At 38.2% G+C, this 27622-nt stretch overlaps 1 protein-coding gene across 11 annotated transcripts in view; it reads left to right on the forward strand.

The window, feature by feature from the left end:
- EPB41L2 (erythrocyte membrane protein band 4.1 like 2) overlaps window positions 1-27622 on the forward strand; it is a 196091-nt gene that overhangs the window by 54422 nt on the left and 114047 nt on the right. The window contains exon 1 of one of the 11 annotated variants that reach the window (XM_045524666.2): window positions 19614-19759. The exons of the other annotated variants lie outside the window; for them this stretch is intronic. The gene's annotated coding sequence lies outside the window, so the exon portion shown is untranslated. Of the gene's footprint in view, window positions 1-19613; window positions 19760-27622 lie in introns of those variants that run through there. 11 annotated transcript variants of the gene reach the window in all.

Consider the following 27622-nt stretch of genomic DNA (forward strand, 5'->3'; position numbering starts at 1 on the left):
CTTATGTGATCTATAATGAGTGAAACTTGTTTTCTCAATAGTTTCTTTTAATTCTTCCCCACAGACTGTCATTCTACACGTTCAGCTCTGTTTTGTGTTAATTTTTACTGCGTTTCCCCCCTGAAATGCAATAGTCCTGTAGTGTCCTCATGGAAACATTGTTCTCTTTGTTTGGGCCAAAGAAGTGCCTTTGTCATTCCTTGGAGACATTCTGCAGATGCCATTTTGCAGTTCTGAAAAATATGTCGCTGTCCTCCTTGTGCTGTGTTAAATTGTGTGTGTGGATGGCGTGGTATTTTAATGAAGTTGTAGTGAGAACTTGACAGTGATACTGTCATATGATGATGAAACAAAGGATGGCTCTTTCTTTATTGAATGTAGATATATGTTCCCCATCTCTCCATGGGCGCTGTGTGGTCTGAAAGTAGATCCCTCCTGAACCCAGATGTTTGATGCTTTTTGACTAACTTCATAGGAAACTGTTTTTTTTTAAAAAAAAAACTTCTAACTTGTACTGCTTTTCAAAGATCTCTTAATTTGCATGTTCTTAATAGCATTTTAAGTGGCAAGCATACACTCTCATTTCCTAAGTGACTTTAATCCTTATATTAAGCAGTGGGGACAAAAATCTTTTGGGAAATTGCCCTGATAAAATCCAGGAAATTCCTTTCATTCTTTTAAATCCAGTTAAAATCTGACTTTAAAAAAAGGCCTCTGATGTAACAGTGTCTGAAGGCATGTGCTTCTCAGAGTCCAGTAATTTTTCGCAGATAGTGAAAATTTCAAAGAGGAATAGTATGAATGTACCTCTGTGTTTTAGGTAAATCTATACCACATGGTGTAGTACCAGTTTATTAGAACTTTGCTGGGACTTCATCATCTTGCTTTGTACTGCCTTTAAAACTGCTAAAGCAGGAGTATAGGAATAAAGGAGAAAACTTAATCTTTTTTGTTTTAATGGACTTTATTAAAATTTTTCTTAATTGCAGTAATATATATTCAGCAAAGAAAACTTGGTAATATAGAAAAATGTAAATAAAGCAAGGTGCTGCATTGCCCACGGAACAACCACTGTTACCATTTTGACTCAGCATTTCTAGTCTTTTCTCTTGAATTTACACATGAGGTAAAACAACAGCATTGTCCTTTTAGACCGGCTTATTGTCCCTTGGCAAAATATAGTGAATGTATGTCTGTAAATTCTTAAGATAGTAGTACTTAATTTTGGAATCCTTACTCCATAGGGAATTCATTCATTAGATGGACTCATTTGAAAGTTGTCAATTAAAAGAAAGTAAGATACATGTGTCAGAAAAGGATAGGCTAATCATTTTTGATGTTTTTTTGGGATCATAAAAGCATAACAAGTCTATATTAGAACTGTTAAGAAGCCTTTGAAACAATAAAGATCTGATCATATAAGCAAGCCACGGCTCATCCCGGACAGCTGATTTCCAACAAGAGCTGATTCTGCGGTGGCCCGACTCCTGTCATCTGTGGCAGAGAGACACAGGATTACAGTGTTTGTATATGTCTAGCCATCAGCTGGGCTTGTTTTATACAGTGATACCAAGCTCTGTGTCATGCCATTCCATCTGTTTCTTTTAAAGATAAATATACAGTTGGTACATGACAGATCCTGTTACAATAACATGGCAGAAATAAACTTTCTTTATACAGATATTCCCTATATAATTAGGGGTTGATGTGGGAGGAAACCCTCCCCATGGGATGGGTGGATATTCAGACCAGCCCTTCTCCAGAAGAGTAAAAGCACCTCACACCCCGTTCTTATTACTCTGGGATCCAGTAGGAAGAATATGTACTCTCAATATAAAGATAATAAGACAGCAGACATGAATTTCCTTATCCTGTGACTGTGCTATTTTGTTGGTTCAGTCCACATTTGTTGAATTTAGTTGTTCTGGCATGGTTATCATGGACTTACAGAAGATAATGGGAGGAGATAAGAGATTAAGGAGGAGGATATGAGATACCCGAATGACGGCTGAACCCAAACCACTTGACTAGAACCAGGCAAAATCATTAGACTGGCTGACTATGATGGGAGGAAAAGATCAGGGAGAAGGTGCCAAAGGGGGACGTTAGGTGTGGACGCTAAGTTGATTGTTAGGAGTGCTACGTTTCACCCTTTTGGTCTGATATATATGTATGCACACACACATTTAATTATGATGTATAAATGTGTGTATACCCTTTTAGTTGAGTTGTCACAGATACAGCTGCAGGTACAGTCCTTCCCTTCCCTAGAGCAGACCATATAAAGTCCTGTTGATCTACTGCAATTTAGAGGTATTGTCTTGTCCCATAGAAGGTGGTTGGTGTACCTGTGATGTTCATTCCTCTGGTTTCGTTTCCATCCAGCTCAGATGTCAGTGATCAGCCCCACTGTTCAGGCTCCCCCAGGACAGTGCTCCTGCCCTGCCCTGCCCTACCCTGCCCTGCCCTGTCGCATAGCTGTAAATCACACTCTGCAGGTCATCAGTCGTGTGGGTCATAGGCTGGCTGATTAGGTAAGTAAGAGCAGTGCTTGCTCTGAGCATAGCTTGTCCTTGAAGTGTGATTCCTGGTCAGATCTTACTGCCCCTCTTCTTTCTGTCCACTGGGAGGATTGCCTTCACCTGACATATATACACCTCGGGCTGTCTTGGACTCTTAGCTCATTTTAGTCCGACTTTGTCATTCTTGGCATCCTGCTTACTCTACCAGTGGGCATTGCTGGAATGGTAGAGACTCTTTGTTGAGTTGATTTGCCATCTACCAGCCTTACGTTTCATAGCTTTGCGATTTGTGAGACAGTGTGTGTACCATAAACTCCCAAATAACTTGATTGGGCTCCTCCTCACCCCACTGTGTCCAGTGGTTTAAAAATCAGTCACAGAGCTGTTGTGAAGTTTGGTCATAAACTGGTTGTTTTTAACATTATACCTGGAAGCTTGGGTTGAATCTTTTTTTCTACCAAGTGTAGAAACAGTCTAGACAGAGGAGAGCCGGCATTAAAGAGGACAAAGAAGCATGGAGATTCATGGGGTGTTGGGGAGGCTGATACGCCTGGATTCAGGGTGTGAGAGGGCATGGGAGGAAGATGAGCTGCACATCCAGACTGGAGCCAGTCAGCACTGAACCAGGACCTTACACTAAGGAGTGTGGTCTCTGTACTCCCTGCATAGTCACTGGGAGCCTTTCAGAAATTGTTGCTATTATTATCATTTATTTTTTTAGGGAAGAGACATAATTACAAGTACCTCTGTTATAGGAACACAGACTTCCACACGAGTCTTATTTTCTAGGTTTTATGGAGAATGACCTGATTTCCCTGGGTAAATGGGCTGGTGATTTTTCCCCTCAGTTAGAGGAGTCTGCCCAAGGAAGCCGCCTTCTGTATTTCTTTTATTTATGGCTTCTAGGTGGTATTTTCAGCTCCAGTAGCACTTTTGTATTTCTCTCTGTGCAGTAAAATCTGGTGCTATGAATTTTCCTTTTTGAGTGGTATTTATTATAAAGGTGTCTAAGATCAAATATTTATTTAACTTAATTTTAATAGTAAATCTCATTAGCAATTATACAGGGTGCTTACTACAGAATAATAATCTGAAGCTTGGCAAGACTGATTTAAGGATGCATCGTTGGCTTTTGCTGCTCTTTATTATGAGACAAATTTGTGCCCAGTCTTACTGTGTGCCATCCTGGGCATTCAAAGATGAGTAAGAAGACTGAGCTGCTGATAAATTCATAGTAAACTAATACTAAGAATTCAGAAATGGTAATTTCAGCAGCAGAAATACATATGAGTATAGGACAACATAGTGAACCTGGATGAAGACAAAGAGATCAGGAGTGACACCTGACTTGATTTTTTTCTGTTACTGGGATTTGCTGAATGCGGCTTAATCCATCCATCTGTTTATTCATTCATCATATGTCCCTTTGGCTACCTTGTTATATGCCAAGTACTGTATTGGGCTGTGGGTGATATGGATGTAAGATTGCTGTCTTTGTCCCTAGGAATCTGATTCTTCACAGGGAGAGACAGCCAGTCAGTAGCAAAGAGAGACATTCTGGGGACTGGGAATTGCCTCATGAAACTGTGGCTAAGTAAAAATTTTAAAATGATTTTGCTCAATATTTAATAGAATCTTACCCCGTGTATCTGGTATGTGAGAGGGAGAATCCTTCTGTAAATTACCTTCTTAATAGTTGTTTAAGAACTATTTGTGGAATGAATGAATGTATCTTTTGTGTAAGAATAGGTTATTACAAATTGGTATTAATTCAGAAGATCATTTGCATTATTTGCTGCTGACTGTCCCTTCATGGACTGGATACTCCCCCCGCTCCCCCTACCAATTGAAATTTCCAGGAAGTATCACTGTCCTAGGCTTTCTGTCCAAGCACTTTTCTGAAGCCAATGGGTGGGTGTCTGTTTAGATCCAAGAGAAACAAATTATAACCATGGATGTGAACTTTTCACAGTCTTCTCAAAATAAAAGCTTGAAACAGGTTTTTTTTTTTTTTTTGCTCTTCTCTTGCAAATACTAAATACCCTTTTCTAAAGAGAGAAAGATAACAGGTTAAGCATATTGAATCTTCATATTGTTCCCACCTTCCCTAGGGATTGTAATTAGCACAGCCCCTCAAAATGTTTATTAAGAATTGTTGGCCATAATTTGAAATCCTAAAATTTGGTAGAAAGAAGTATATATGTGGTAAAGTTTCAAAAACATTGGACATTGGTGTTTTAAAGAATGTAGGCATTTTGTGAGTCAAGGAACAAAAATATTATAGCATTAGATTTATGAAGGCAAGCAAAATAAAATGTGGGTACCCAAGAATAAGAGCTTTCTATTATAGGAAATATGAATTAGATACATCAAAAATCTCTTAGCTTATATTTCTTAAATATGAATGTAATTGAGAAGTGAAGGCTTTGTGAACTGTCAAGCCCCTGTAAATGCATACTTGGTGCAGCACACAGATTTCTTAAGCTACCTGGCGCCTTAAGATCACTGTCATGCTTTGTGTGGGTGTGGAAGAGGACACAGCCATGGAGGTGAGCATTACTCACCAGTAGAAAGGGAAAGTGGAAAGAAGGGTAGGAAAGGAGTACCATGGCCTTAAAATGGACATATTTTAGGTTCACAGCGTCTGGTGTTTCCAAGTCATGGACTTTAAGCCAAGATTTTATAGTTTAGGAACTAAATTTACTTGTATAATTAGGTTGTAAGCACTTTCAGGACATTTACTTACATACCCCAATGTAGTATAAGGATCACAGTTTATAATGTTATGAGTTCTTTTTCTAGGCTTTTCCCCTCAGTTTTATAGTAAGCAAAGCACCTCATTTTTGCTGTCTAGGGCCAGCTCTTTTCTTTGCCGTCACAATTCATTCTATACAAATCCCAGTTTGCTTCTCCATACGATTTCTCTTGTTCCCAGTCTTTATATTTAAAGTAGATTTTTCTTGTACGCAGTTTAGAACTAGGTCTTTTACCCACTCTGACAATTTGTCTTTTAATTGATACATTTAGACTTTATATTTAATTTAATTTTTTGTGTTGGGTACCACTTTACTCTTTGTTTTCTATTTGTCCCATTTGTTCTTTCTTTTTCTTCTTTTCCTGTCTTCCTCTGGATTGAGTATTTTTCTGTGAGTCTATTTTTTTCTCCACTACTGGCTTATTCGTTTATTCCTCTTTGTTTTGTTACCTGATGTAAATTGAATTCAATAACTTGTCTCCAAACCCTATATTCCTCCTTTGTTAACTACTTCAATAAATGGCCTTGCTGCCCAGTTTATTGCTCTGTCTTTGCTTTCTTTCTGTCTCCCTTAACTCTCACGTGTGGCTAAATTCTACCAACATTCTACCAATTGAATATTTCTTGAATTTATCCATTCATTCCACTGACACCTTCTCTACTCAGGTACTGTAACCAGCACAAAGCTGAGCTCTCTCATGGTCTAATTTTAAGTATATACTTACATACCCCAACCAAAGAAACACAGATTGCAATATTGACAAAGAATTGACAAACCGTTTATGTTTTGACTTTGGTCTCAAACCATTTATGTTTTTACTCTGGTCTCTAGAAAAACAAAAAAGTGGTTCCATTATAACAGCAAAACTTAAAAATTCTCTTCATCATTTTATGAATTTTTCTGGTTCTTCCTCATTACAGGTTAAAGACAGCCCTCAGGCTCTCTCCCTTAAACCAGTCTCCTCTCAAACAGTAAACACCCCACTGTCAGTTTCAGCTTGAGTCTCACCTGTGGTCTTTATGGAGCTATTTTCTCTGGTAACTCAACCTTTTCCACAGTAAGTCAGTCAACATGCTTTCAAAATTGAAATTAAAATGGTGAGATTCTATTTGTGGGAGCAGAGACTGTGGCTACCCATTTGTTAATATTTAATTTTTTAAACATTAATACTACAGCTATCACTTCTAGATAAGTATGTCATGTTCTGTTTGGTTGGTTTTCCTGGTTGCCCCACCCCAACCCCCCAGTTTTTTTTTTTTTGGTTGATTTTTTTTTTTAATCTGTTCTTCATATTGTAGTCAGAATAGTAAAGTTTTATAGTTTTGTGCTTAAAATCCTTTCATGGCACCACTTAGCCTTTTCAGAAAAGACCGAAACTTTTTAATGCAGTTTTTAACTTATAAGGTCCTTGCTGTTGTAAATTTTACCTTACTAATTGGGTTTGCCTGCTCAGCTGTCAGGTTTTCTCTCACATCTAGACTTTTGTACGTGTTGCCAGCAATATTCTACTCTCAGGTCTCAATTTAGACATAACTTCCTTCCTTGCCAGGTAGCCTTCCTTCTCTGGTTCTTCCTTTCACTACCCCCGCCCCGTGAGATATACCTACTCTTCTTCTGAATAATTTCCCCTCCCCTCCCTGCATTGACTCTTTATTTGTCTTTCTCCCTCATCAGGTTATTATCACAGCTGTGTTCACAACCGTTTGACAGTTTATGGGCTTTCAGTAATTATTTGCTGAATGAATGAGTGATTACTAAATAATCTGATATTGGGAGTCCTGTCTTTTCTTTCTTAGCACTTAATTTAGCCCTATTGAGCTGGTTTGTAGCCAGTGTTCCTTTGGTAGATCGACTGAGACTTCCTTCTGAATATTTTCTCATTAAACATGTGTAGGTGACTTGCTTGAGGAGGTAAATTACATCTATCATGTCTGGTTGTTGAATTTGATCTTTGTTATGCAGACTTTTATTTAGTTCTAACCGCTTTGAATGCCCTGGCAGTCAAATAGTACTTTTTTTTTTTTTTTTTTGAGGAAATCCTGGTTTTTAAGATGCTCTATCTCTATTATTGTATTACCAAAACTTTCAGGAATAATCACACGTTTGGAACTAAGATAAAAGATTAATAATAGTAACACATGCTTAGAGTTAAGGCCATTCTCTCTTTTCTGGGGTAACTCCCAAGTCATCATCTCTTTCCTTGATTTTTTCGAATCCCCTCCAAGAACTTAGATGTCACATCGTCACTTCAAACTCAGTGTACCTCACAGTTCCAAAATCTTGAAACAACGTCTAGTGTTCAAGGCTGGAAACCTTGGTATCGTTTTTCAGTTGTGCCTCTTCTTTATCCATTATCTGTTTTAGACAGCAATGCCTATGGAGTTTTTCCTCTGAAATTTAATATCTGTCCTTTATTCATCATTACTACTACTGCTTCCACACAAATCTGTTTTCCCCTTAGCTTTAGTGAGGTATAATTGACAAAATTGTAATATATTTAAAGTGTACAGCATGATGATTTGATATATCTAGACGTTGTGAAATGATTCCTAAAAATCAAAGGAATGTATCCATCACCTCACAAAGTTACTATTTTTTTATGATAAAAAGACCTACTCTCTCAGCAAATTTCATGTATAAAACATACTATCATTAACTGTAGTCACCATAGTATACATTAGATTCTCAGAACTTACTCATAACTGAAAGTTTGTGCCATTTGACCAGCACCTCCCCATTTCCTCCAACCTCATGAACCTTTTTATATAGCCTTCCATTTGGACTGTCCCTGCTTCTACTGTCTCTCCTTTACAGTTCAGGGTCCCCAGATTTATCTTCATCAAGCAACATGTAGTGGTCATCCTGCTTGGCTGCATTCAGACATTCAGGGAATTGGAACCCATGTACACTGCTAGTGGGAATGTTAGATAGTGCAGCCATTTTGGAAAACAATCTGCTAGATCCTCAAAAATGTTAGCATAGAGCTTCAGATGCCTTAGCAGAGAGCTATCATTTAACCTTGCTATTCGACTCCTTGGTATATTCTCAAGAGAAGTGAAGACATATGTCCACCCAAAAACTTGTACATGAATGCTCACAGCAGCATTATTCATAATAGCCCAAAAGTAGAAAACAACATCAATTAATGAATGGATAAACATAATGTGGTATAGCTATAAAATGTAATGTTACTTAGGCATAGAAAGGAATGAAGTACTGATAAATGCCACAACTTGATGGACCTTGACAATACTGTGCTAAAAGAAGCCAGATAAAAAAGGCTGTTTATGATATGACTCCATTTATGTGAAGTGCTTAGAATAGTGAAATCTGTAGAGACAGAAAATAGATTATAGAATGAATTTGCATATAGCTCCTACATCTTGTGACTTTGCTGAACTCTATTAGCTTTTTTGGGGGGGGGAGGGAATTCTTTAGGATTTTTAATTTATATGATCCTGTAGTAAATAGAGATAGTTTACTTCTCCCTTTCCTACTTGGATGCTTTTTATTTTTCTTGCCTAATTACCCTGGCTTAAACTGTAAGTACAACGTTGAATAGAGTGATTGAGAGGTGGTGAGAGGGGTCATCTCGTCTTGTTCCTGATCTTAAGGGGAAAGCTTTCAGTTTTTAACCATTAAGTTTGATGTTAGCTGTGGGATTTTGTAGATGCCTTTTGTCATGTTGAAGAAGTTCCCTTCCAAGTTTGTTGAGTGTTTTTATCATGAAAAGATGTTGGATTTTGTCAAATGCTTTTCCTCTATTGAGATAATCATATATTTTTTTCTTCCATTAATAGGATTTATTATATTGATTGAATTCCATATGTTGAATATATGTCCTTGTATTCCTAGAATAAAATCCATTTGGTCGTGGTGTAAGATCCTTCTGACATCTTGCTGAATTTGGTTTGCCAGTATTTTGTTGAGGACTTTTGCCTCTATATTCGTTAGAGATATTGGTTGTAGTTTTCTTTTTTTTCTGACATCTTTATTTGGCTTTGGTATCAGGCATCATAGAATGAGGTACAGTGTTTGGGGTTTCTTTTTGGGTTGATGAAATGTTCTAAAATTATTGTGAAGGTTACATAACCGACTATCCTAAAAAACATGATTGTATGCTTAAAGTGGGTAACCTCTGTGGTATTTCAATAAAACTATTACTCCTCCCCGCCAAAACAAACAAACAAACAAGCAATACCCAAAACAAAACTTTAGGCAAGGTAACCTATCTATTTTCAGCCCAGAGTCCTTATCCTGGCCTTCAAAGCCCTCAACAGTTTTTCCAGGATCATAATTCAGCATTACCTCTGACTCATATTTGTATGTGATTGATCTAGTGATAGTGGTCCACCCACTGCCCAACTCACTGCCTTTCTACTTCCCCAGGTCTCTAAAACATCGTGTGTGTCTTGCTGCTTCGCCCTGCCCAAGGACTGTTCCTGCCTTTCTTGATTGTCCCTGTCCCTCTTTCCCACTGGCAGTCTAGAGACTGTCGTAGAATTCTGTTCAAATTTCTTCTATTTACCATTCTAGCCTGCAGTGATCTTTGTTCCAAACCTCTGCATCAGATGATGTTATCTCACTTGAAAAAAATTTATGTGTGATCTGGAATGTGTGAGTTTCCTTAAGGGAAGAGTGGGACGGAATACTTGAAATCAGAACTATTTTGGGAAATCTGATATATGTATTTGTAGTGCCACAGGCATAGACTTCATGCATTTACAGTTAACTCACAAGTTTATCGGGATGGCTTTTCATTTGCATTTCTCTGGTCTTCCCAAATGGTTCTCAGTGCTTCGCAGAAAAGCATGATGTGATATACTTAGCCATTAACATTATGTGCCAGGTAAGTGTCTCTTGATATGTATGTATGTATTTGGAAGATAAAAGATCCAAGATTTTCACTGTGCCTTAGTGTTTTCCATATGTATTTCTCAAAAAAAAATTTTTTTTGAGAAAATTTATTGTATCAGAGTAGAAACAGTTGAGTAAAGTCCTAAAGTATGGAAGTCCATGTGCCAGTAAGTGCGAGCCATAAGTACATGAGACTGTGTAAAACCTGCATTTTGCTGTTTGGTGAAGTATAGCTGGGAATTTGCATAAGCATCGTGTAATGTAAAGAATGTGTTTCAAATGAAATAGAATTGGATTCAGACCTCAGGCAGCTGCCTCCTACATAGTTGTTAGAAGTTGAAACCAGGATCTGAGTTCAGGTTTGTCTAACTCCAGGACTGATGATTAACCACTTAAGTATTTTGCATTATATGCTTTTTAAGGGAAGTTATTTCATTTATCTGAACCTCATTTTATTCACGTATAAACTGAACTTGCGGATACTTACTGTGCAGAGATATTTTGAGGCATAAATAAGGGTGTTCGTAAAGATTTCAGCAGAGCGCTTACTCACAAAATAGGCAGGCCTATGACTCCTAGTAAAATATTTTGTTTACATCAAAGCAACTCCAACAAAAGATTTGAAAGAATATTTGAAACTTAGCAGAGAAATTTGCTTATCTCTTGGCTTTAGAATATTAAATTCTTTGCTTTACATTTTGGCACAGTTTTCAGTATTCTGTTTCTCTAGAACTTGGATAATTTCCCAAGTAAGTCATTTGTAAGTAATTTCTTTTACTCTTGTCTTTTTGTTGTTGTTGTTCAGAATGAGTTGTTGTCAGAGAAGTACCAAAATTATACCTTTTCTGTCATTAACTTACTTTTTGGAGAATTTTAGAATATCTGACACTTGTGTTTAAATGGAACTGTTATACATGTAAGCCTTAGGTTTTGAAGTTTTTGGAATGAAGTTTAGGAAGGCTGATTTTTTTGTTGCTGTTGGAAGCATAGTAAGAATGAACTAGAGAAGCGGTTATTGGTTTTCATCTTGGGTGCGGAAGTATTTGTAGAAGAGGACTTTGTTGACGTTGCTGTAGAAATGTAGAGAAAACTCCAGCTTGGAAGGCATCACAAATCCAGTATTGATTTGGCTACTTGAATTGTTTTTCTTATGTTGGAGTTGTACCTAATTGATTTCAGAATGTCTTTGGCTTTTTTTATTCTTAGCTGTTACAAATACCCAGATACCGTAAGTTCAAATCGGTATTGAGAATACTGATGTGAATCATCTAAATTTTTTTGGTCACTGCTACTCCGTAGAGGTTTGGGGAAAATTTTTCTGTTACAGCAGATCCAAATTTCCTGTTTGTGATAGTGACGGATTATAATGTAAAAACTGCGTATAGCCACATATTACAGGATAGTTTTGGTTCAGTTGGGGATTTTTCTTAATGAAAACCATATATAGATACTTTTTTCAAGTCTTATTTCTATTCTCTTTTACAAATTTATCAGGAAGTTATACTGGCCGTGCTGTCTATTTTTAGCGTTTTAGTAAAGTTACAGTTGGGATCAGGAGAAAGTGATTTCACTAAGCTGTTTGTAGGGGAAAATAGCGCTGCTTCTGGCTTTTACAGACTCTCCCGCTCAAAGGAATGACTGCTGTTGAGTCAGTTACAACTTCAGTGGAAGATGTCTTGCAGCTGTGCCTTTTTGGTTTTGTTCCAGAGATAGTATTTGTGTGCACTGTCAGACTGTCTTAAAGGCCCACCCTGGAAAGGATTCAACCCTATAAAAGGAGTTTTGTTTTATAACCTTTCACATATTCTTATGGGGTTCTGGTGGTGACCGTGGTCTTTATTGTCTTGTCTTTTAAACTGGCATTTTATTGAGACACAGGCTTCACAGTTTGAGAATAGGAATTACAGTTACAGTTTCTGTATCTTGTAAAGAACATTTAGCCAAATCCTTGGCACACGCTATAATTAAAACAAAACAAAATACCCCTCTCCAGACCTTGCGAATTCAGTGACATTTTTTAGCTTCTTTTCTGCCTCTGTACTGATAGGAAGATGGCACTCGTTTGATTATATTCTTGGTAATTTAATAGATAATGATTTACAAATCAGTTAACGTATTAGGAGATTATGTGGGGAATCCCAAAGTTTGAAAAGTTTAAAACACCAGGAACTTCTCATGTTGAAAATTGTTCAGTTTGACCTGTTTTGAGTCTTATGTTGATGTGAATGCTAAGAGAATTATCATTGAATATATTCTAGGATATTGATTATATTTTCTTCAAAATTTTCTCATCACCTCAGTTTTTTTCCCCCTCCTTTAAATGCTCCAAAGTTATCAAAAGCTATTTGGGATGGAGAACTGGGCTGCAGGTGCACCCCTGTCTTTCTAGCATCCTTAAACTCTGTCCTCCCCTAGCCAATGTCTTCTTCCAGTTACCTTCTCTTTGGTCTCTGGGTTAGAGGTGTCTCTCCTGCTGTACAAGAGTCAACTCATCTCTTGTGGTTTTGATCCTTTTTCTTCTCTCTCTTCTGAACTACGTGACATTCATTTTCCTATTTCTTCTCTGTGTCTTGAACCTCTCCTACTTTATCTTTCCCACCAAAAGCCTACAGCAAACAAAAGAACCCAAACATCTGTGTATAAATGTCTCTTGCAACCTGTACTTCTTGTAGTTATTAACATCCCTTTTCTCCAGCCTCTTGTTCTTTGCTGCTTCAGAGATTAGCTTACTCTTTTCTCTTACCTTCCTCTCTTCAACGTTTTTTCTTTAGCCAGTTGGCTTTTTCTGCCACTATCCACTGAACTTGCTCTTTGAGGTTATCAGCAGTCTTTTCACGACACTTGAGAAACCTTATTTGGTACCTGAAGCTATCTGCCCTTGGCCCTGTTGTCCACTCCTTCCAGCTCAGCTCTTCTCTCTTGGCAATACTTGCTTGGTTTGCTGTCTTTATCTTATGCTGGTCCTTCCCAGCCTCCTGTATAGGTTGCTTGCTCCCTGCCTGGGGATTTAATGTGAACATTGTCTTTACTCTGTCTTGCCTGGGTTTTGTCTCTTCCATGGCTCCAAATAACATTGATTGACCAAAGTAGTTCCAAATCTTAGCATGGAAACCCAAACTCTGTTGTTCAGGCACCTATCTCCAACCATCTGATTTACCACTTGGATGTCACTTTAGTCCAAATTTCCTTTTGGAAATCCTTCCCTAGGTTAGTGTCACCACTGCCTGACCTTGGACTGCCAGGACCCTGGGAAGTTTGTTCTCCCTGACTCCCACAATCCAATTTTTTATCGAGTCCTGTCCATTTTAACTACTAAATATTTGTTGACTTCCTCTCTTCATTTGCATCTTTGTTGCCTCTGTCTTAGTTTAGATGCTGTCTCTTGGATCACTGGAGCATCTTCTTAACAAGTTTCCTTTTACTGTGTCACTTGTTCTCACATGACCACCAAAGTCATCCTCCGGCAATGCAAAATTAATCTTGCTTTTCATTGCTTCCTGGATAGAGTTAAGACATCCGAGCTTAGCATGTGGATCACTCATTCTTTGGCTGTTGCCTCCTTTGTCCCATTTCCTCAACTCCCTACCCTGTTCCCGGCAGATGAGGTATGGACTTAACCATTCTCCACAGTGTGTTTATCTTTCATGATTCTGGGCCCTTCACTTACTGTTCCCACGGTGAGGAGTGTACTTTTACCCACTCACAGTCGGCCCAGTAAGCTCCCCCTTATCCTTCAAGGCCAGCTCAGATGTCACCTCGGGAAGCATTCTTCCCTCATCAAGTCAGTTACTGTTGAAATGTTTATGCCTATATTTTAGCTTTTATTCTCTTTGTAGTGTAGTTGTTTATTTAAATACTCTTGCACTCCTGGAGCTGAGTTTTACACAAGTGTGTATGAGCTGTCAGTCTGCAAAGAGCAGTTCCTTATTGGCTATTGAATAAACAGATCTTGGCAAAACCTAGAAGTACAGAATTAAAATCAAGATCTCGTGGGCACAGGTAATGGTGAGTACTCTAGCTTGGTGTTGGGTATTCTTTGTTTTGGATGGGTAGGGCTGTGGATTGAGAATATATTAGCACTTGTGCTTAGGGTTTTGTTTCATAATTCAAGTTTGGAGGGGTAGGTTTTAAAGGTGAAGCTATGGAAAGAAATGAGTGGAGCTATAGTTTCAAATTATGGACCTAATAAAAATGTGCTGGGTTGGAGGTACACTGGGTTCTCAAACAAGTGCCCAGCCATGGAGATGGCACATATCAGGCTGAAGGAAGACTCTGATGCAGGTGACATGGGGAGAGGACCCCCATATGGGGTGGTACCTCCCTCGGGTGTGATGTGTAACTCCACTGCTCGTTACATACACCTTAACATTTTCCCCTTGCCCTGTAGAAGAGTGCTCAGCTGTGTACAACATCCTTTTTGATAAGAGCCTTGGATTGACACGTTTGCTATTTGCTGTTCTGTGTGGTTCTAGAAGGGAGTTTTGGAAATAGTAGTGGCCATTTTAAAGGAAAAGAAAGAAAACGAAGTTATGAAGGGTAGATTAGGGTGGGGAAACAGTGTTCCTTTCACAAGTTGAAGAAAAAAGTGAGTAAATGGTAGAAGATTACTATATGTTAATGTTTGGTTTTTAAAAATAAATGTAATGATACATGCAGCCATTTTGAGATAGCCTAGATGAATTTTTCAATGCTTGAAATTCTGTGTTTGATAGTAATTTGCATTCATTTAGCATTTTGCACTTTAACAGGCAGCTGTCATGGTGATTCTCCTGTGATGCTCATAAGAATCCCGGTACATGGCAGTTTATCTGCTGGTACCTTCATTTTACAGACTTAACTAAGTGACAACATGGGGAGACATCTGGACTGTGTATGAATTTAATGTTATTTCAGATTGGGGAGAGTGGATCATTTCTTGGCAGTGACCTCTTAATTTTGGAAGCATAATTTTTGGGGGAGTGGGAAGGTGTCGAGTTTTTCTTGGGTCCAGAGGCAGAGCTGGGGAGCATCTGAGGTCTGCTGGATGCCTAGCATCAGGGCTCTTTGTTTCTTCTGGCCCTGGGCCAGCCATAAAAAGGGTCTCTATTCCGGTTGCCTCCTCAGCAGTGTCTCTCCCCTTCCTCTCACACCCAGGCAGGGCAGTCTGCCATGGGGAGAGGCAGTGGAGTTACTTGTCAGAATTTGACATGCAGCCTGGGGCCTGCTACTGACTCTCTGTGTCACCTGGACAAGTAACCTAACTTCTGGGTTTCAGGTTCCCCATCTGTGAAAGGCAAGGACTTGAGGTATATAAATGCTGAGATCCTTCATGGTCCTATATATCTTTGTTCTGTGAGAACATACATAGGTGTCATATGTAGATGTCGCACAGGTGCTAGCAAGATCTTGATTTCTGCTTTTCACCTGATGGGCTTTGCGATAAGGACTCTTAGTTTTTAAGGCAAGGAGAGGTTGTTACCATGTTATTAGTAGTATCATTTGTTCATCAAAAATGAGAGAGGAATGAGCCTAAACATTGTCAGCCTATAATGCCTTCCTTGTCCTCCCCAAGGGACTTGTCCACTTTGCTGTGTCCTTCCTGTACCTCTGTTACAGCCCTTATCACATGTGGTGTAATTATTTGTTTATGTATCTGTCTTCCCTGCTAGACGGTGAAGTCCCTGAGGACTGGTGTGGGGAAGAACTTTCCACTCCTAAGGGCTTAGACAGTGTCTGGGGCAAAGGAGGAACTTAGCAAATGTTGCTTAGATGTAAATGGAATGGAAATCCTACATTTTAAAGTAAATGTTGGATTACTGTACTGATTTGAATGTGTAATTCTAATAGTGATGATTTTGACTTTTGAAGTTAAAAAAAAAGGATTTGTTATTGCTTTGTCCTAAGGCTTTTTAGATGGCTTCAAAACATTAACTTTTTGTTTAGAGATTCCCAGCCATTACCCCTTTATTCTTTTTCTGCCCTCCTCTACCTGTTCCTAATTTCTCTCCAAATCCCCTGTAAAAATCTGGGGTCATACAGAGTTTTTCTTTCCCAGAGTCTCATAAATTTGTAGTACTTTCTAATGTTACGGTTTTAGAGGTGTGGTAGGAAAAAAAAACTTTGTGAATGACTCATGTGTAGTTGTGCAGATTATTCTGGGTTTAGAGCCTGAGAGAAGTTAAACTGTGATGGTGTGTGGTCATAAGATAACTTAGGCATAGAAGCCATGAAACTAGTGTAGCGGTTTTTTTGTTTTGTTTTTTGTTTGGTTTGGTTTTTTTTTTTTTCTTCTCATTTTGCTGACACGAGTTAGCAATGATCCTACAAAATGTGGGCTGTTAGAAAAATTTAATGGACCAATTGAAGTTCATCCAGATTGAGTCAGAAAACTCTTCTCCATGTTTGTTCAGGAAAGATAGTCTTGCCTGATGATTGGTATATAAGAAGGTTGAATTCTCTGTAAAATCAATGGAATCAAAAACAGGGTTTTTTTTTTTTTTTTTGGAGTACTTTTTAGGTTATTTTAGAGTTATGCCAGAAAATTGTGTTTGCTTTTTTCCTAGTTTAACAGAGGATGATTGCTTCTCATTTGGAGGCTAGATGCAGAAAGGTGGGAAAACTGAAAGGAACTAGCTTCCTGATTGTCTTTCTGCAACACTGAGGACTTTATTTTCTGTGCAGAGTTTGTGTCCCGTACAATTTTGGAGCTACGAGTGACCCGGCAGATTATTCTATCCAACATCTTATTCAGTTCCATTCTTTCCCCCCAAGGCAGGAGGTAGGACAGTTTTAAAAAGTCAAGAAATTATGATAATGGGTTTAATTCTGTTGTATACATAAACTCACATACTCAAATATAGGAAAAATGTCCCCCACCCTAACCCCAACCAGCTCCCTTGAATATTTAAAAAATAGTATTCTGAGGATCAACTTTTAATTTCCAGTATTTATGGGGCAACAATGTCAAAACAGGGTTATTTAGGATCTTCCTAAGACAGGTGTAATAGATATAAATTCATATAAACAATTTTTAATAGTAAGACATTTGTGGATGTTTCAGCCTATGCATTTTGTGCACTTTAATGCACTTAAAATCTTACTGGAAATAATTTAAATGACACTGGACATAGTTTGTAACTTCTTTGCCAGTACCCACTGAGTAACTTTATATAAGTTATTTCACTTCTTTGGGTTTAGTTTGCTCATCTGGAAAACAGGTATTAAAACTGAGGTAATGCAGCGTTGGTGGAAAAGTGCACTGTCTTTGAAAGCAGCTGTGCTCACCACTATACCACTGATGGCACTGGTGTGGGCTTTGAAGACAGACCAAATTGGTATACATTCTGGCTCCACCACTGATTGAATATATGAGTTTGGAAACTCACTTAAGTTCTCTGGCTTCTCTTTTTATCCACCATAGTAATGGTTTATTTATGATCCAAATCATAGAGCCACACAACTCACCTTCTCTCTTAATTCTCTTACCCTCTGTTTGAGCAGTGAGATTCTGATGTCTTATGAGCAGGATTAAAGCCAGCAGAGGAGCTTGAGCAGTAGCACTGGGTTCTATAAGTAAGAAAGTATGTGCCTTAGCTTGGGATTCTATGACAAAATACCATATACTGGGTTGCTTAAACAGTAAGTTTATTTTCTCTCGGTTCTGGAGGCTGGAAGTTCAAGATCAAAGTGCCAGCATGGTCAGTTTCTGGTGAAGACTCTCTTCTTGGCTTGTAGATGGCGGCTTCGGAAGTCCTCACGTGGCGAAGTATGAGAGAGAGCGAGAAAGGATGAGCAAACTGTCTGGTGTCCCTTCTTAGGGCACTGATTCCATCATGGCCCCACCCCTATGACCTCATCTAAATCTAATTATCTCCCAAAGATCCCATCTACAGATACTATCACATTTGGGGGGTTAGTGCTTCAGCATATGAATTTTGGGGGTTGCAGTTCAGTCTGTAGAAGAAAGGGGAGTTAAGAGGGCAGGAGGTACAGGGGTAGTGAGAGATGCCTGTGATAGAGTGTAGAGATCTGCTAACGTCAGCCTCACTGGATCCAGTGCCACATGTCAGTAATTCTGAGACTTCTGAATTCCATAGAGCAATATGTTTTAGAAAAAGGTATGGAGCCAGTATTTTCCCAAGTAAGTGTATTGAAGTAAATCTGCCACTGTATTTCAGTTTCTATTAAAAAATACATTTAACATTTAAAAAATATAGGAAGAACACCATCTGAATAAAAGATGATGCTTTGAATTGAATAAAATTGTCTCTACTAAAAAAACTCAACAAATCACCCTTTTGTGAACCAGTGCAAACCTTGTGGTGGGTGGATAGTGAAGTTTACTTCCATTATATAGAATTGAGTTTTTTTTTTTTTTTTTTTTTAAGTTTTGTGTTCATTTTGACAGAGATTAATCTCTTCGGAGCTGCTACTGAAACGTATTTTCAATAAGTTCCTGTAGAGAGAACCTTACCTTTCTCTGTCAGTTGGTACAGGTGATACCTTATTTATTTAAATATCTAAACTGTTTTCTTTGTAATTAAAAAAACTTATTTTTTCTTATTTTTTTTTTTTAAAGACTGCTGTAGGTGAGTGTGAGCATATAACACTGATCTAAGAGCTGCTTGATAGGAGAGCCGTGTGGTATGGAAGCAGGGTGAAGTTGTAAAAATGCATTCCTGGATCCAGAGTCTGCCTGTCTTGGTCCTGATTTGTTAATGTAAATATCTATACTGGAAGAAAAACCAACCAGAATTTAAATGTATAGGGTGGGGGTATTGTAGAATTAAGGACGCTTCGTTGTTTCTCAGATCTCTCTGACCTGAATCTTAAACTCAGTGCATTTTCCTTTAGTGACTTTAAATTTACCTTGCTTCCATATGTATTTGTTTTCATATGACAGATGGATATAAAATTACCTTTTGCTATCCATCATTTCTCAATTTAGGATTGACAATATAATAATAAAACGGGGATTTATCAGCTTTATAACTATATAATGATACCTATAAATCTAGATTAAAATGAGCCTCCATTTGAAATACAATGGAATGAATAGCAGATTCTTTACACTTGAATGAAAATAGATATTTCATTTTTATATATTAAAAACTGGGTTATTTCATTGCATGGTGTTTTATATCAAAATGTATGTATCAATTTATAAAAAAAGATGATTAGGCTGTATGTTGTATACATATACTTTTGGTGTCTTGTTTGTAGGGTGGGTTAAAATGACAGAAGTAAAATCAAAATCGAAGGGGGCAAACTCAAAGCAATGCAAAATGATGCAAAAAATGAGGAAAAGAATCCCTAGCAGTAGAATCATAAGAAATTATAATCATAGAATTAAAATTTGCTGTTAAAACCATTCTTTACCTAAAGTGTTCTTCATTTAGTGGGTCGCACAGGCAGCAGGCAGATGACTTTTTTCTTTGACCCATGTGGATTTTCTAGCTGAGGAATGAAGTAACTTGGAACAAGCTGGGCTTTTCGACTGAGCATGCCCTTCTCCGGCGGGGTCTGGCCTGGGTGGGGCCAGTCTTGCTCATTAAGCTGTTGGAAGCTGGATTTCCATTAGCTCTCCAGTCTTCTAATGACAGGGAACTGCAGACAACGGGCTCCATGTACTTTTTCAAAAGCTGCGTATGTATTTCAAGGGGGAGATTTTAAGGGCGTTTCTGTTGTAGCATTTGGGTTTGGTGGTATATGCTTGCTTGTTTTTGCTTTTGAAGAAAGTTTGCCTCTGAGACTATTAGCATCTAGGGGACTGAACATTTGAAAAATGCTAGTGGACAGAGTAGAGTAGATGGAATCTGGGTACGTACACTCTCTGGCAAGGGAATATGCTCAGCTATATTTGAACCAAGCCCTGTGAAAAGTACGTATATATTTTTAGACCATTTGTTTGCATTTTTCTAGGCTGAATTTTGTCAGCTTATTAACTTAATTGCCTTTTCAGGTTTGACCTATGAGAATAATGAAGCTAGTTGGTTGATTTTATATATTTGTCCTGCTGTTTCACTATACAGAAGTTAATTATTCCTAAAGCACATGAGGACTATGTAAAGTTAATAGTTTACAGTTTTTTTTAACATTAAAGGATGATAGATCTCAATTTAATTAGCATGAAAATGAAGCATTTTATGAATTAACTCATTTGATTAAAAGAGATTGTGTCTAGCAGAGATTTGAATTTATATTTTTTAGCATCTGCAGAGTAGTGACCATTAATAGCTCTCAGGAGTTGTATATTTTTTTGATGTTGTCAAACCCTAAGTAAATATTAGTTGAATAATAGGTATCAACATCTTCTACTGAATATTTAATCTGTTGTCACATTGAAGAAATGTGAAAACTTAACCATGTTGCCCAGATTGGAACATTCAGACTTGAGAAAAATCATCTTTATGCTTTTTCTTGATATGATTTACCAGTCTAACAACCTTCCTTCAGAAAGAACCTTATTTAAATGCTACTTTCTTTTTTAAATTTATTTTTTCATTTTTATTTTTTGGAAGTGGAGGAGGTAATTTGGTTTATTTATTTATTTACTCATTTATTTTTAACAGAGGTACTGGGGATTGAACCCAGGATGTTGTGTATTCTGAGCATGCTCTCTACCACTGAGCTACACCCTCCCCCTTGATGCTACCTTCTAACAAAACGAAAAGCAGTACTATTGTGATGGCCAGGTGACCTAAGTTTCTTCTTTACTGTTGTCACTGCAGGGAATGTTCTTATACCAGTGAAGTATTACTGCATATTTTGGGGGAGGTGCATGTATACTTGTGAAGTTTTAAGTTTTCTATTTTTAGTTTCAACAAAGAATTGTCTCCTCAAATTATGGGCAACTCAGGCAAGAGAATAAATGACTGGAGGTGATACTGATGATCTGGACAGCCGTTCAGAGGACCCCCACCTCCCCCGTGCAACATCGCCTTTCTAGTGTTCCCGCCCACGTTGTATGATATATTGATGACACACAATTTAACATCATAGCTGGATCACAAGGTTGAAAAGGGAAAATTTAAACTTTGACGTTTTCTTGGCTTGAAATTTTTGTTGGGTTCCGAAGGTTTGAATGTCTAGCATATTCTCCAGCAGGCTCCTCTCCCAAATCATGTTTACAGATGTTGAATTTTAAGAATCTTACCTCCAAAGAAACAAATATATTTAGCTGAAGTAAAAACTTGTCCTAGGCAGCACCACCTAAAAAGTCACTGGAAGCTTTTTCTAAGTAAAGTAGTTTTGAACTAAACTAATGCTCAGAGTAGAAATACTTGGGGGGAAAAAAAAGGTTCTAAGCTTTCCAAATGGCATGTCTGTAATTCCATTGTAGTTACAGCTTTTTCTGCCTGGGGAAAGTTGCTTTTATCACGCCAGGCGTGGAGGGTCCATATGCTAACAGTCTACGGCACCTTCTGCTGACCAACCAGAGGACCGGCGTCAACATTTGGATCTGCTTACCTAAGCTAGAAAAATCAGTCCGTTTATGTAGTCTCATATTTTAAGAATACACGCTATATGCATTGACATAACTCTTTGGCAGTTTTGTAAATATTTTAAAATGGCAGAAGAGCTAACGACCACAACTTAAAAAATGAATCATACTTTGAGACAAGGTCTAGATATTTATGCCTGTCTACTGCAGTGTTCCGAAGCTTATGGAGAAGAGGATTTGAAAGCATGAGATCAGTGTAGGCTCCAGCTTGGTGGCCTTATCATAGTGTGGGGAGTTGATTGAGTTTGACAAGCTTTTGTCTTATGACCTATTAAAATGCAGCGTCTGCAGCCTGTGCATTTATCCTGTGCAGTTAACCTTGGTGGATTTGTTGTTAGCTTATTTGGGAAAAGCCTCCCGAACTGCTGTTATTTTTTAGCTAAAGAATTTTGAGTTTGATTCAAACAGAAATATTATTAGACTAGTTGTAGATTACCACTTGCTACCAAGTGAATTTTCTGATAGGGCTGGGGAAGGACCCTGTGCAGAAGGTAGCTATGGGATGAGCTCAGAAAAAATATACTCCCTGATACATGTAATGACCAGGAAAGATTTTTGGTGTTGTCTTTGCTGTTTTGAGCCAGGTTCGGAAGAAACTGCACATGAGTATATTTTTCTTCTCTGTGAAATGTTATATTTAATGATGGTGGTCCAAATAAATGTTCCTCCAATACTAGGGAACATCACAAAAGACATTTATCTAGAAGCCACTGGATGCATAACACTGCTCTGGGAACACGTAGTTACTCAGCTACGCAAAAGTTTCCCCCTCTTTATGTGAGTGTAGGAGCAGATGTAGGGCAGGGAAGAGGTGTGGACAGGAAACATGACATCCTCGTGCTGGTCAAGCCAACTTTATTCCTGCTTTTCTCTGTAAATGAGGAGGAAGCTGCTGACCAAGACTGGAGGTGTTTATGTGTGACTAACTTAGGAATTTAATAAGAATCTACCCATTCTGTTTTACTCTCCTTTTAAAATAGTGCCTCAACTTTCAGAGAAGTCTCTTTCCAAGTTCCCTCTTCAAATCCTCCAGGGGAGAATAGGAATGATCTTTTTAGACTGCCTGCATGCTCACCAATATTATTGTCAGAAAAGACAACTTTTGGGGGGAGATGGAGCAGGGGAGATAATTAGGTTTATTTATTTATTTTTTTAAATGGAGGTACTGGGGATTGAAGCCAGGACCTCGTGCTTGCTAACTGAGAGCTCACTCTACCCCTGAGCTAAACCCTCCCTCCCAAACTTTTGTTTTAACTCCACACTGAGGGGGAAAAATAAAATGCTAGTAGCAAGGCTTTCTAAGGAACTACAGAGTTTTTTTTTTTTTTTTAATGGATACTTGATACACTTTTTAAAAGATGTGTGGTTGCTCTAAAAGCTTAGGTTTTGAGCTTTTTCCACTTAGGAGAGCAGTGTCTGTACAGAGTAATTGGTGGGTTTATAATGTGTGTTGAATTGGAGGCGAGCAGAAATCAGTTTCTCTGAGGATATAGGGACAATCTTAAATTTCATATGGCAGGAAATCAATTTTATTTTAGGCTATCTTAATGCCACTGCTGAGCTGGAATAGACTGTAAGTCTTCTGCACCCAGACTGTTCATTTGTGAAGCCAGAGCTATGTGACAGAGCAAGGTGGCACCATCACTTGTGGCGGTGTGGCATTTGGATTGTCTCCCAAGGAAGCAGACCAGCCATGCTGGGTTCACTTAATGCATAAGATATTTTAATGTGTAAATATTATCCTTCTCATAAAGTACTTAAATGCTTCAGGTTGTGCAAACTTCTGCTCACTGAAAACTGTCTCCCTGTCTGCACCTCTGTCCCTCATCTACCCCATGTCATCCACCATTCCCCATAATCACTGCTGTCACTTTTCTCTGTGCTTCCCTATTTTCCATATGAATATCCAGGTAAGTATGCATATGTACATATTTATACCTCCCTCACACTTTGCTTTCAGCGCACGGGTTACAGCATATCATGCATGCTATCTGAATTTTGCTTTTAAAAAAATTTTTTTTATTGAAGTATAGTCAGTTTACAATGTTGTGTTAATTTCTGGTGTACGGCATAGTGATTCATTGTACGTATATATATTCCTTTTCATATTTGTTTTCATTATAGGCTATTACAGGGTATTGAATATAGTTCCCTGTGCTATGCAGAAGGGTTTTGCTGTTTATTTTATATATAGTAGTTAGTGAATCTTACTTTTTGTATTTAACAGTGTAACTTGGAGATACTTCTGTAACAGGGATGGTAACCCTCCTCTTTTTATTTCTTCATAGCTGCATAGTACTCTGTTGTATGATTGTAGCATAATGTCACCTGTTGATGGACATCAATCTTTTGCTGTTACAAGCAATGTTATAGTGACTCATCTCTACATCATTATTTTACATATGTTCATATGTCTCTGTAGGATACAGTCCCACAAGCAAATAACTGGTTAGGATGTGTGCACATTTGGAATTTTGATAGCTGTTGGCAAATTGACTTCCATTGGATCTGTACCCATTTACTCTTTTACTAGCAGTTGTATGAGAATGCTTCTGTTCCCATAGTCTTGCTCAGTGATTAAGCTTTTGGATTTTGCCATTCTAAAATTTTAGCTGTTATTTATTTTACTATGAGTGTGGAGAGCATCTCTTCTTGGGTTCATGTGTCCCTTGTTTTTCTTTTTCCATTAACTCTGTACTCACCCTTCAGCCGCTTTTTTCCCTGTCTGGGTGGGGGTTGGTCAGCCTAGCCAACGGAATTAATTTGTTTTGGAGTTTTGATGTCAAGAAACTTTATAATGAAGAACTATTTTGTTAGTCTTTTTCTTCAAATTAAGTTTTGCTTGAGGGCAAAATATGTAGCAAATATAGTTGAGATTTAAGTGCTCTTTATTTTTTAATTTTTTAAAATACATGTTTTTTGAAGTGTAGTCAGTTTACAATGTTGTGTCAGTTTCTGGTGTACAGCACAATACTTTAGTCATACATGAACGTACATACATTCATTTTCATATTCTTTTTAACCATAAGTTACTACAAGACACTGAATGTAGTTCCCTGTCCTATACACTATGCACTTGTTTTAAGTGCTCTTTAAAAAAGCATGATGCCTGTTTGTATTTTATGAGTGCTAAACTGTCATTCCCCAGGTGTGACTTCCTGAAGAGATGATAATGGTAGCCTTGGAGAAAATGATGTCAGCTTTTCAAACTAGTAGTAATTTCAGAATCTAAATTACCAAGATTTCTGACTTAGTGACAAGTGGTTGGAATATATATGGAATATATATATTGCTACCTCTGTCCCTCACTAGGCTGAGAGTAGGATTCTTGTCATCTAAATTGCTGATGTCTGGTACAGATGCCATGAAAGTACTCAAGAAACATTTGTTTTCAAAGAAGGGGCGAAAATACTGACACAACCCATGTCCTGAAAGTGGGTGAACTTTATCAGGGGCTCCATGAGAATGGCGCTTAGGGTTGTGAATCACCAAATGGTAGTAATAGTTTATTGATTTTTTGCTTTTCAACAAATAAGGAGCTGTCCGGGATTATGCCAGGTGCTGGTTATACAGCAGTGAAGTTGTTTGGGATTGGTGGCAGGATTGCCTGAAGTCTCTGGAGCTGGACAGCCTTGGGTTGAACCCTGGCCCTTCTGTTTATTGGTCGTGTGGCTCAGCTCATGTTATTTATCCTCTTGTACTTTGTTCATCTGCAACGTGGGAATGATTTTAGTTCCTACCTCAAAGGGTTGTGTGTATTAAAAGAATTCTACATGCAGAGTCTCTAGAACAGTGTTCAGTGAATAGCCGATATTATTATTTATTACTTCTTACTGTTAATACTATTACTATTATTACCTTTCATGAACAATTGGATTTAGTTCCTTCTTTCACATAATCCCTGCATGATGACAGTGCCCACCATTTATTATGAATTTATTATGTGCCAGACACTTTATGTATAGCATCTAATTTAATCCTTAGAGCCACTCAGTGGGTATGTATTAATATTCCTGTTTCTCTTATGAGGAAACGGGGACTTAGCAATGCTAAATAACTTGTCCATGGTTACGTGACTAGTGTGAGACAGAGCTGGAATTCTAATCTAACTAATGTTTAGTTCCCAGACTTGATCTCCAAACCATCATGTTATTTTAGCCAGTGATTAGTTGGCTTCACGCATAAAGAATGTAGCTCGAGCTTTGGCCTTTACAAAAATTAGGGCCCCATCTGAGAGAAGGAATTTGAGCAAATGCAGTTCATTGATAATTCTGACCACACAACTCAGTGTGCATAATTGATTAATGAAGAACCAGCAGAGTTCTGGATGTCTCTTTGATGAGTGTGTGCTGTTGGAGCTCCCAATACAACGAGGCTTACATGCAGTTTGATTGAGAATAATGATGTGCGTTTTGGGGATCCTAAACGATTTATGTACAACTTCTGGTATATTGAGCTCCAGGAAAGGATATTTCTTTCTGAGAATGACCCTAGTTGCTTGTGGAAAAGACTTTGCTTGGTGTAGCTCTCTTTCTTGACATGATCTTTCTTTTTAAATTGAAGTATAGTTGATTTACAATGTTGTGTTAATTTCTGGTGTACAGCATAGTCAGTCATATATGTGTATATATATATATATATATATATATATATATATATATGTATATATATTCCTTTTCATATTCTTTTTCATTCTAGGCCATTACAAAGTATCAAATATAGTTCCCTGTGCTATACAGTAAGATCCTGTTGTTTATCAGTTTCATATATGGTAGTGTATATCTGTGAATCCCTAGCTTCCAATTTATCCCTCGCCAGCTGCTTTCCCTACTGATACCCGCAAGTTTGCTTTCTGTGCTTGACATGATTCTTAATGAGAGCAGCAGGAACTTGCTGTTAATGAGTAAGATTGTTAGCATTTATCTTAGATGTTACTGGACTTGGACATTGTGGAAAATGATGTCTTGGTTTTCATTTACACCCACCCCTCCAATATATGAAGAAGGGGAATCTTTCACTTTGAACTCTAAGATATTTATTTCATTTTTATTTGAAGTTGTTAGAATGAAGAATTAATGGTTTATTTCACTAATATTAACTCAGAGACTAGGTTTTAAAAAAACTGAGCATCTGGAAAAAATGGAGCTTTTTAACATCCGTGGCTCTTAGACACGAGGGCCGTACAACCCAGTGGGGAGTAGTGATTACCCGAGATAGTTCTCTGCGTGCTCCCAGTTTTTCAGAGCTTACTTTCTAATGCCTGCGTCAGAATACTCAGAGGCTGATAGTGGCTGCAAGTAACTGAACCCCCTGGCTTAATCGTTTACACCCCGAGGGGAGTGTGTTAGGTCACATGACAGGAAGCTCAAACGCAGGACCTGGCCAGGACGAGCAAGTGCAGTGGGCTGGTCCTCTTCTCTGTGAGTCTCTTGCCAGTGTCCTCTGCTGTGTCACTTTGTCCTCAGGCCTTCTCCCCTCATGGATTCTTCAAGATGGCAACAGCATTTCTAGGAGTCATGTATGTAGTGTTCAGAGGCAGAATAGGGCCCTTCTCTTCCTGTGGCTTAGAGGGAGGAATCTTTACCTAGAAGCCCCCCCTCCCCAGACTTTCTTCATGTCTTCTTGGCAAAGGCGGCGGGGAAGCTACCATGATTGCCCTTGACCAGGAGACCATCGCCTTGTGGCCTGACCTGGAGCCAGCCTCCACTGGGATTACATGGAAAAGAGAGAAAAGCTGAACAAAATTTGAGTTCTGTTAAAAAGTAGAAAGGGTGGAGGAAACACATGCTCTGAATGTAACCGGACCCTGCCTAGACTTGAATTAGCAAAGGGCTACAGTTCATATCTTTTGTGTATGTGGGTTTAATGTAAACCAGATGTTTGCTTATATTTTTATAGAAATAGTTCTGTCTCTTTTATAGGTCCTTTATCCCTTTAACAGAAACCAAACAAGTGAAATAATGTGTTACTAAGGTAACTAGGGTGGGCAGCATCGAATTATTTAG

Source organism: Camelus bactrianus, chromosome 8, assembly GCF_048773025.1.
Source record: "Camelus bactrianus isolate YW-2024 breed Bactrian camel chromosome 8, ASM4877302v1, whole genome shotgun sequence".
Taxonomy (NCBI): Eukaryota; Metazoa; Chordata; class Mammalia; order Artiodactyla; family Camelidae; genus Camelus; species Camelus bactrianus.